The 10485-nt window shown below is 37.9% G+C and overlaps 1 pseudogene; it reads right to left on the reverse strand.

Moving 5' to 3' along the window:
• Window positions 1-9082: 9082 nt before the first annotated feature.
• On the reverse strand, window positions 9083-10053 carry LOC100731263 (olfactory receptor 5B3-like; annotated as a pseudogene).
• Between the last annotated feature and the right edge of the window lie 432 nt (window positions 10054-10485).

The following is a 10485-nucleotide window of genomic DNA, read 5'->3' on the forward strand; positions in this document are numbered from 1 at the left end:
ACAGCATGGGAACTGCCAGAGAGTAGCCATCATGCTCAGGGAAGGCAGCAGGTGTCTAGCAACCCATGGAAGCAGAGGAAGGGTGAACATGTGCTTTGTGTTTGAACAGAATGTCCGTCTGCTCCTGTCCTCAGAAGCAAAATTCCTAGGCTTCAGCTTTCACACTTGGCCTGGAACTTACACCCGTAAATCCCATGGTGGTGAAGGTATTGGGTTTGACCTGAAGCTGCACCAACAGCTTTAGTGGGCTGCTTGCTTGCAGATAGAAAATCATAGGAGTCCTCAGCCTCTATAATCTCATGCTGCAATCCATGCTAATAAACCTTTTCCTATGTATTTCCATTGTTTAGTTTTCTTACTCTGGAGAATCCTAACCACTATCCCACACTGTGAGAATTCTGTATTGGGATGATTTGCTCTTCTGTACTTTGCTAGCATGGGTCATGGAGGTTAATGTAGGTTAAAGGGACAGCTTGCTCATGGCACAGTGAGTGACCTCTGTGTAAGGTGATCAGAGAAGGATGCTCTGACTGACATAGTAGTAAAGAAGTAAAGATCTGAAGAGTAGTGAGACTGAGGCTGCAAGATTATTTGAAACAGTGAAGAAACAACAAGGAGTCAGTGAACCTAACAAGAGTAAAAGAATAGGAGAGTGACTAAAGATAAAGTAACTCATCCTAAGTACAATGAAGGACAGTAAAAATGGCAAAGTGTTTTCTGAAAGATATATGGAGAACCTTGCTGAGATCTCTGTTAAGTTTTAAAATAATGTGAAAGTACATAGGAGTGCACTGAAAAAGTTTTTATTTTTCCTCTATTTTTCTGGTATTCTGGCTGTTTTATTTGAAATTTTAAACTTGACCATGTTAATTGTATAAATTAATACAGTCAAGATAAAATTAATTCATTTAGGATTCTTTATTTCTGTATCTCTAGATAAAATGTGCCTTTAATGTCCATTAGTATTTGCCTTATATAGTTGGGTGTTCCTGTATTTGGTGCATATATATTTATAATTATTAGTACTTCCTCTTGTAGTTTTCCCACTAACAAGTATATAGTGGCCTTCCTTATCTCTTTTAATCATTTTAGGTTTGAAGTTCATGTTATCTGCAAATAGAATAGCTACCCTTGCTTTTTTCTGGGTTCCTGTTGCATAGAATGCTCTTTTCCATCCTTTGACTTAATCTACAAGTTTCTTTTGAGTCAGATGTGTTTCTTATATACAGCATATGGAGGGATACTGTTTCTTGATCCATTCTGTCAACCTGTTTCTTTTGGTAGATGAATTGAGGCCATTTACATTTATGGATACCATTGATATGTACTGGCTTGACTTTGCCATGTTGTATTGCTGTTGTTGGTTTCCTGCTTTCCCTCCTTAATTTCTTGTCCAGCCTGGTGGTTTCTTTCTGTTGTTGTTCTGGAGATTGTGGTCATTTTTATCCCTATCTAGTATGTCTTTCACTACTCTTTCTATGGTTGGTTTGATTTCATTGTTCTTTGTCATGGAAGTATCTTGCTTCTCCATTAAATTTGAAAGACAGTTTTTCTGGGTACATCAGTTTGGGTTGAAAGTTGTTTTCTTTTAGGGCTTGAAAAACTTCACTCCAAGCTCATCTTACCTGAAGGTTTGTGCTTAAAAGCCTGCTGTGATTCTAATGGGCTTTCCTTGATATGTGAGTTGTGTCTTTTTTTAAAATTTTATTTAAAGAAAAACTAAACAAAACAGAAAACAGGTAGAAATAATACATACATTCAGAGAAAAAAATAAACAGTAAGAAATTACTAGTTGATTGTCTTCTTACAAATAGTTATTCAAGACACTGAAGTGGAGCATATAAAGTGGGAATTCACACAGTGAGATTGCAACCAGCTATGTTCAACTATCCAACAAAAACTTAGAAATGTGGTTATCAATCTTTGAAGCTAGAGTATATGAAGTTTTATCCAAATATTTCAAGGAAAAAGACAGACACTATGGTAACTACTATTAAGTTGGGTTATATGGTGGTGAAGTACTAGGTTGCTGAAACAGTCATGCCTTGACCTGTATTGTTATATTGTTATGTCCTGTTTTATCTCAATCTCCCCCTTATTCTTTTAAAAAAATTATTTAGTCATTTCTTATGTTTGTCTTAATTAAAGAAAAAATTTAAAAAATTAGGATATATAAATAGTAACTCTTTTTGATTTCTTATTAACTTGTTTTGAAGTCCTGTAATACTCCCATGATCTTGTTTTGACTGATTAGACTCTGTTCCATTCTATATGATAGTATCAAGTTTGAAGACATAGGCAACTACTTTGAAGGCAATAAGATTCACTAAGCTACCCATTCTGGTTTGACTATTGTCTTCTTTGGAAGTCCTGTAATGTTTACAATGCCTAAGTTTTATTGGTCTTGTTCTCTACTGTTTTGTCCAACTTTATAATATCTAATGAGATAGACAATTCTTTTTAAGGAAACAAGAGACAACGTTGATAACCATTGTTGATAACCTTGTACTCTGTTCTATACCATGTGCTATGTCTATCCTTGGTTTTGACTGACAGCTTTGTTTTGCCATATTTGACTGTATTCTCTCCCCCCCCCAAAAGTAATAAGCACTAAGGAGTAATAAAATCCAAAATGTGTAAATTTTGTTGTAAAAAAGAGAGGGGAAAAAAAAAGAAAAAAAAAAAAAGAAAAAGAGCTCTAACGGATATAACAGCAAGTGTGTTTAGGGGTGTTGAATAGCTGACTATATCAATGTTTTTGGATCATTGAACACAGTTTGAATGATCTCCCTGTTTGCAGTCTCCCTGTTTGAATGTCCACCTTGTATTCTTTGATACTGTGATTTGAGCAACTATTTTCAAGATGATAATATGTAATCTACTAACAGGTGATTTCTTACTGTTATGTTTTTTTTTTGTAGTTCTGTATTACGTGCACCCTTATACCGCTTTGTTTTGTTTTGTGTTTTTCTCTTTTTCCTCTTAAAAAAATCCTATACACTTAAGCATACATGCAGTTATCCATATCTTTAAATATATTGAGATTGAATAAATCCAAGCAAGCTAATATCACTATGAACAACGAATAATACTATTGTTGGGTTTCACATTATGACACTCCAGGATCAGCACATTTTAGTGGCTCTTTTTCTTCAGAGTGTCTGTTCACTTCATCATGTGTCATAAGATCAGTTCTCATAAACTGATATAGATTCTAGCCATGCATGAGTCTTAACATCTATTTCTATCCTTTCTATATTAGTGGGAGAAACAAAACAAAGCAAGGCAAAACAAAACATATTCCTATAAACACATGAAATGAAATAAACATGTAAGACCATTGTACAAAGAGTTCTACCATGGTTCCTGTGTTGTCTCTTATTATCTCCAATTGAATTGGCTATATCATCAGACATAGTATAATTGGATATATCAGTGCATAACAGTATTAATAAAAATACAACTTCGTATATAGTTTACAACATCAAAAACAGGAAGTTATCAAACCACAATGTGTATTGAAGAGTCTTCTCATCTTCAGTGTAGTTGCCTCTACTCTCAGACTTGATATTATCAATCATATCAGTTTTGAATAAAATCTTCTCTGCCTCATTTCTGTTATGCTCTTTTTTTGCCATCAGTTGTCTGCTTATCTTCTTCATTCTGTTTTCTGCTCCATTCATTGAGGCCTCTCTGCCACTGTTCCTGGAATCCTAGTACTTTTCTCTCTCTCTAGAATGCCCTGCAGTATTCTCTGTAGAGTTGATTGGTGGTTGTGAATTTCCCAAGTTCCTCTTTGTCTTGGAAGCATCTTGTTTTTCCATTAATTTCTAGAGACAGTTTAGCAGGGTATATCAATCTAGGATTGAGATTATTTTCTTTCAGGGTTTGGAATATTTCACTCCAGGCTCTTCTTGACTTGATGGTTTGCATCGAGAAGTCTGCTGTTATTCAGATGGGCCTTCCTTTATAGGTGATCTGTTTCTTGTCTCTAACAGCTTTTAATATTTTGTTCTTATATTGAATTTCTGGGATCTTGATTATTATATGCCTGGGTGTAGCTCGGTTTTGGTTGTAGGTGGCTGGAGTTCTGTATGCCTCATATATCAGAATATCATTTCCTTTTCCTATATTTGGGAAGTTTTCCTTAATTATTTCTGTGAATAACCTTTGTAGTTCCATTGTTTGTACTCCAGTTTCTTCATTCACATTCTTTATTCTCAAGTTATAGATCCTTTTGTCACCGTCTAGCCTTTGTATTATTACTGCTTGTTTTCTTGTTATTTTTAAAAAAGTTTTCCCTTTCATACTCCCACATTGCAAAACTGTCCTCTAGTTTGGATAATTTATCCTTAGTTTCTTTCAAGCTGATCTGCCATTTTTCCATAGAATTTTTAATTTCCTGGTGATCTTTTTGAATCTGCTTCATGTATTCTATATTTTTTTTTGTATTCTTCACTGAATGGTTGTCTCCTTTGTTTGAGTTCCTCCCTTCTTCCATCTGTGTCTGCTTGAGGGTTGTTTAGTATCTCTTTTATTAATCTTCTTATATCTTGCTTTATTTGGCTAAATATTTCACTTTTGAACTTGTCTATGAGGTCCCAAATATATCTCTTTATGTCCACTGGCACTGTTTCTGATATTACATGTTTGCTGTGTTCATTCTCCTTTATATTTACCTGTCATGGGTCAATGTTCTCAGGGTTGGAACCTGGGGATTTTTTGTTGTTGCTTCCTCTTCCCATTTTTTTTTTTTTTTGCTTCTTCAGGAGGCCCCAGTTTCTTTCTTTATTGGCTACAATTCTTCTGAAGCATGCTGGCTAGATGACCCTTCGCACTGCCATGTGCTAGTGAGTTTCAGACAGGGACAGCATATGCTGGCCTCCCCCTCTGGATCAGTCAAGCTGCTGTGGCCTGCACTATGTTACTTTGTGCCACCTCCCCTCCGGATCAGTCAAACTTCTGAGGTTTCACTGGGTTAGTGTAGTTATTATGTGCCACCGCTGTAGGGACTTGATTTTGGATAACCTATTGGGTCTCAGCCAGGTCACGTGATCCAGGCCTAGTTCACTCCACTGATCCTGTTCAGGAAGGGAACGATTGACTGAAGTCACTGCTGCCCCTTGTACATGCTGTTACTGCCTGGTCCCAGAATGTTGTCCACCAGAGCCCCCCTATTTATGGAATGAGTCCACTCCCATCACTCACCACAGGTCAATGTAGGCACCCTGCCAACTTAGCTCTCCATTTGGCTCGCTGTTCCCCTATCTCAATGTAACTGTGCTTCCTGTGAGTTGAAGCCGTAGGACCTCGGATGGTCAGCAACTCACCTTAATTTCTTCTTGGAATGAGAGAATTTATCTCCTTCTGTTTGGGGCTCCCCACTCTGTATTATGTTGAATTCTAAGTTGACTATCTCAGGGAGCCTCTGTAACCAGTTGTTATCTATCTGCCATCTTTGCTCCTCCTCCAGAGTTGTGTCTTTTCTCTAACAGCTTTTAGAATTCTGTTTCTATATTGTAGGTCTGGGATCTTAATTATTATATGTCTGGGTGTAGATTTATGTTGATTGTGACTGTTTAGCATTCTGTATGCCTCACTTATTTGTATATTAGATTTTCTCCCCATATTTGGGAAATTTTCTGCTATTGCTTCTGTGCATAGTTTAGTTATGTCATTTGAGTTGATTCCTGCATCTTCACTGATGCCTATTAGCTTGTATTGTTTCTCTTGTCATCATCTTGAAGCTGCTGGATTGTCATTTCATGCTGCCTTGTTGTTTTTACAAGTTCTATGCTTTCATGATTGCTATCTGCAGTCCTGTCCTCGGGTCTGAAATTCTATCCTCAGCTTCATTTAAAAAGTTTTGCCAGCTTTCAATAGAATTTTTTTGTTTCTTGGATATCTCTTTGAATTTGTTTCATGGATTCTGCTTGTTTTCTACATTGTTCATTGAAAGTTTTAATCAATTTCCCATGCTCTTGTATTTTTTAAATCTATCTCTTCTCTAGCTATGCTGAGCAACTCATTTACTAAGGTTGTTATTTCTGTCTTTACATAAGACATTATTTATGATTTGTTTTCCTCTGTAGCCTCATGGATTTGTTTATATACTTCATTTGCTATCTTTTCAGAGATTTCTGATGTATGACTTTTAAAGTGCTCTGTTTCAGTGTTGCCTGTACTTGCTACTGATGAACTAGGTGTTTGAGACTGCATTTTGCCTTTTCATTTTGTCATGTTTCATCTTTTGGGTAAACATTTGGTCTTTCAATCCCAACAGTCTCAATTGTCTGTAGTGTGAATTTTAGGGTTCTACTGTGTGGTTGATATTTGTCCAGTTGCTGGGTCCCACAATGAAGAGGACACCCAGTCCCTTGAATTCCTCCTGCAAGGCTGTTGGGTGAGTCCTATACTCTTCCTGGGCTAACTAACTTAGAAGTATTGATGTAGGTCAACTCTTAGTTCTTGCTATTGCTATGTCTTCAAGTTGTTGCAGGTCACCAGATCTCCTTGTCGATAGTATTTGTGTCAGCTGAGGCCCTACTGTGTCACTGGAGATCTCATAAGCTCTTTTAATTTTTTCCAAGTTAGGGGAGGCCTTATAGGCTCACTCCTCAACCTGCCTGATGTCCTCTGTGTGGAGGAGGGGATTACTCACTCTCTTGCCAGGTTCGCCAAGGTCTTACAGTTGGAGGGAGCTTCACTTCCACTTTTTCTGTTTACCCACTGCAGACCTCGATTTTAGGGGCAAACTCACCACACTGACTGGAGCCTGCTGAGGTCTTCTGTTTGGGTGAGGGGTTCTTGAGTGTCCCATCGAGTCAGCACAGTAATCTGCTATAGTCCAAGGTTCTGGAAGAAGTGGTTGGAGCCACCAAAGATCAATTGCTGTACTAGGTCCAGGAGGTGGGGGATTTCCCCAAACAATGGGCCTGCAGTGGTGATCCGGGGTGTCCCAGGCATTCCAGGCTGAGGGGTGGGCCCAAGTGGTGGTCCTGGCATCTCAGGCATAAAATGTGCCTTTAAAAAGGCAGATTAATTCATTTAGAAGTATGACACTCTTACTATTAAATTGACTCAAATAATATTCTTCACCTAAATAAATACCAATGTTACACATGAGTTAAAATTTTTAAATTTTATTTTAAAGAAGATAAAACCAAGTGTTGTAGTCAGGGGTTGTTAGGAGAATGTTTAGAATTAGGATACGGAGTTTATAATATTTTATGATGGTCAACCAGAGTTAACACAAGAAAATGCTGGAAATATATCCACAACACTAAAGAGATAGAATATGTAGCCAAGGGCCTGAATCCCTCAGCAATGTCCCATATGAGTTTAAATGAAGACCCAGAGCTCATGACTGCCTCCCACAAGTCTAACTGGAGGTCTAGAGCCCAGAAAAAGGACTCATGCCAGTCGCTTTTATGTGCTGGGAAGGCCCAAAGGTCAGCAGTGGGAACAAGAAAGTCTGTGCCAGCAGGGTGAAGGAGCTGTGCTGGTAGGCTGAGGGAGTTTACGCTGGAGGTGAGAAGTCACATTCACAACAAAGACCAGGGCTGCCACAGTACCACAGTCATTCTTAGCATAATGGAGGCACCAAGCTGCTCTCATGATAAGCACAGTTAAGTACATGCCACGAAGCCAGCATGACGAGTTCATCCTGGAGACCAAGCAGCACATGTCTTCCCCTCTGGAGCCTGGAAACAATGCTTGATATCAGGATCAGAGCTTCTCCAAGAGACCCAACATCTCATACAGCAACTCGTAGGAGCATCCACAATGCCTCAACCCCTCAGTGCCCTAATGCCTAGCTTCTCCTTCTCCATGTCTCTGTGTATGCTGGCAACTTTACTCAGGTGGAACATCTATGCTCAGTACCATGGTGGTGTAATCCAGCTGGCATTAAGCTGACCACCAGTTTTTAATCCATAACACCAAGAAAAGTAAAACAGAATAAACCCCATCAAAACAAACCAGTGTACATGATACAGGACTTCAAAACAATATGAAATCAACAATAGTTACCATAATGCTTTTTGTTGTCTTCAAAATAGCTGCAGCTACTTTGAGACATAGTAAAACTCAAGCAGAATATAACATAATAGAACCAATAAAAATAAAACAATGAATGCAAGAAAGGACTTCAAAACAAGATAATAATAAATCCAGAGTGGCTACATAATATGTACTGTTGTCTTTGAAATAGATGCCCATGCCATCAGATACAACAAAATAAAAAACAAATGAAACCGAATTAATACAGAAAAACAATGAAAATACAAAACAAAATAAGAGGGAATCAACAATGGCTATCATGGTCAGAAGGAGATCTCCCATAGATGACCCACTGCATACTGTTATCCTCTGAATACTTGATCAGACCACCAGCCCTAGACCTACAAGATCAGTGAAACACCAAAGCATCACAAGCATCAAAATGCATTTCACCTCAAAAGCTATCATTGCAGCCTGTGTTTCTCCAGACCAGCTGGTAGTTTATGTGTGTGTGTTGAGGGATGGGGACTGACTCTTCTTGTTTGCCAGCTTGCCTGCAAGAAGGAGCTGGGGTCTGACTGACTCCCTGCTGGTGGTGGCCCATGCATGGTGCTGGTTAGCAGGGAGGGCTTGCTTCTTAGTGAATATTTGTTCTCTCCCCACTACATAAATTAAAATTTTAATACCTCAACTAAGTTATATTTTAATCAAAAGTTAGCTACTTTTCATTTATGTCTGGAAAGCTTTCCACTCTAGTTTATGTGTGATCACATAGGTGTATTTGTAAATATTTCCACAGACCCAGGCTTGACCTTTTTTACCTACACTTATGCACAAGGAAATACATGTAAAATGAGTGAATTAATCAAATGTCTTTAATAAGGTTTTTGACATGCAGAAACCAAATAGCTTATGATTTATCTTAACAATTTTGTTCATGTATTATATCTCTGGAGACATTCCCTTGTTTATAGAAAAGAAATAATCTTTGAAGCACTAAGTGTAATACTTGAGAAACTTAATTTCTATAGGGGCCTTAAAATGAGATTCAGTATATGGTGAAAACCTGACAGTCATAGAATCAAGTTCCTGTGCATCTTCCTATATTAAAAATCTGAATCTTAAAGACAATTTTGCCTGTAAAAGAATGTTTTTGAATGCACTCTTGACCTCCTTGTTCCTCAGGCTGTAGACCAGTGGATTCAACATGGGGATGACCATGGTATAGAACACAGATGCCATCTTGTCTGTGTCCATGGAGTGACTGGAGCTGGGCTGTAGGTACATAAAGATGACAGTTCCATAGAAAATGGAGACTGAGGTGAGATGGGAAGCACAGGTGGACAGAGTCTTCTTGTATCCTGAAGTTGAGTGCATCTTTATAATAGTGATAAATATGAATATATAAGATATCAAGATAACTAAAAGCACAGAAAAGACATTGAAGGTTGCTTCATAAAGTAAAACCAGCTCATTAACATGTCTGTCAGAGCAAGACAGAGCCATGACTGCTGGAACATCACAGAAAAAGTGATTGACCACATTGGAGTTACAGAAAGAGAGACTGAATGTGTTCCCAACATGGATGGAGGCATTCAGGAAGCCACAGAGATGACAGCCTATGGCCAGCCATGCACACATGCTTGTGGTCATGGTGGTGCTGTAATGCAAGGGTTTGCACACTGCTACATAGCGGTCGTAGGCCATTAAGGCCAGGAGAAAATTTTCCATAGTGACAAAGGCTGCAAAAAAGAACATTTGAGTAGCACAAGCATTGTAGGAAATGATCTGGTCTTTTGCAATGAGCCCAGATGCAGCTGTGGGAGCGACAGCTGAAGAATATACAACATCTACTAGAGATAGGTTACTGAGGAAAAAGTACATGGGGCTGTGAAGATGAGAATCTACAAGAGTCAAGACAATCATTCCCAGGTTGCCAACTACATTGATCAAATAAATGAAAATGATCACAATGAAGAGCATGACTCGTAGTTCTGGGGTAAGGGTTAGACCTAGGAGGATGAACTCTGTCACTTCTGTCCTGTTCTCCATCAGTATTATGTGGGAGTCAGAAGATTCCCTGCAGCAAAGGGAAGGAAATCAGGCAATGCCATGTTAATAGGTATTGTTGAACAGATATTATCCTGAGTGAAATGTTTATATACTATGTGAAATACTTTATTAGAACAGTAATACATATTTCAAGTTTACCCATATCCAAGCATGAGGCTAACTACAGAACTGACTTCATTAATTCTCTGTAGGGTTACAAACTGTGTAACTGCAAATATCTGCCAAGATAGTTTACCTATTTTTTTCAAATTAGGTATATTTTTTCATATATATATATATATATATATATATGTCCAAAATTTTGTCATATATGTCCAAAATTTTATATATGTATTTTATTGAAAAACTAACAATATCTACTGAAGATGTTATTATGTTTTATTTTTTACTTCTTTTATTTTAAAGAGGGTA

The sequence above is a fragment of the Cavia porcellus genome, unplaced genomic scaffold, assembly GCF_034190915.1.
Source record: "Cavia porcellus strain 051 isolate PalLab524CR breed Dunkin Hartley unplaced genomic scaffold, mCavPor4.1 scaffold_17, whole genome shotgun sequence".
NCBI classification, from domain to species: Eukaryota; Metazoa; Chordata; class Mammalia; order Rodentia; family Caviidae; genus Cavia; species Cavia porcellus.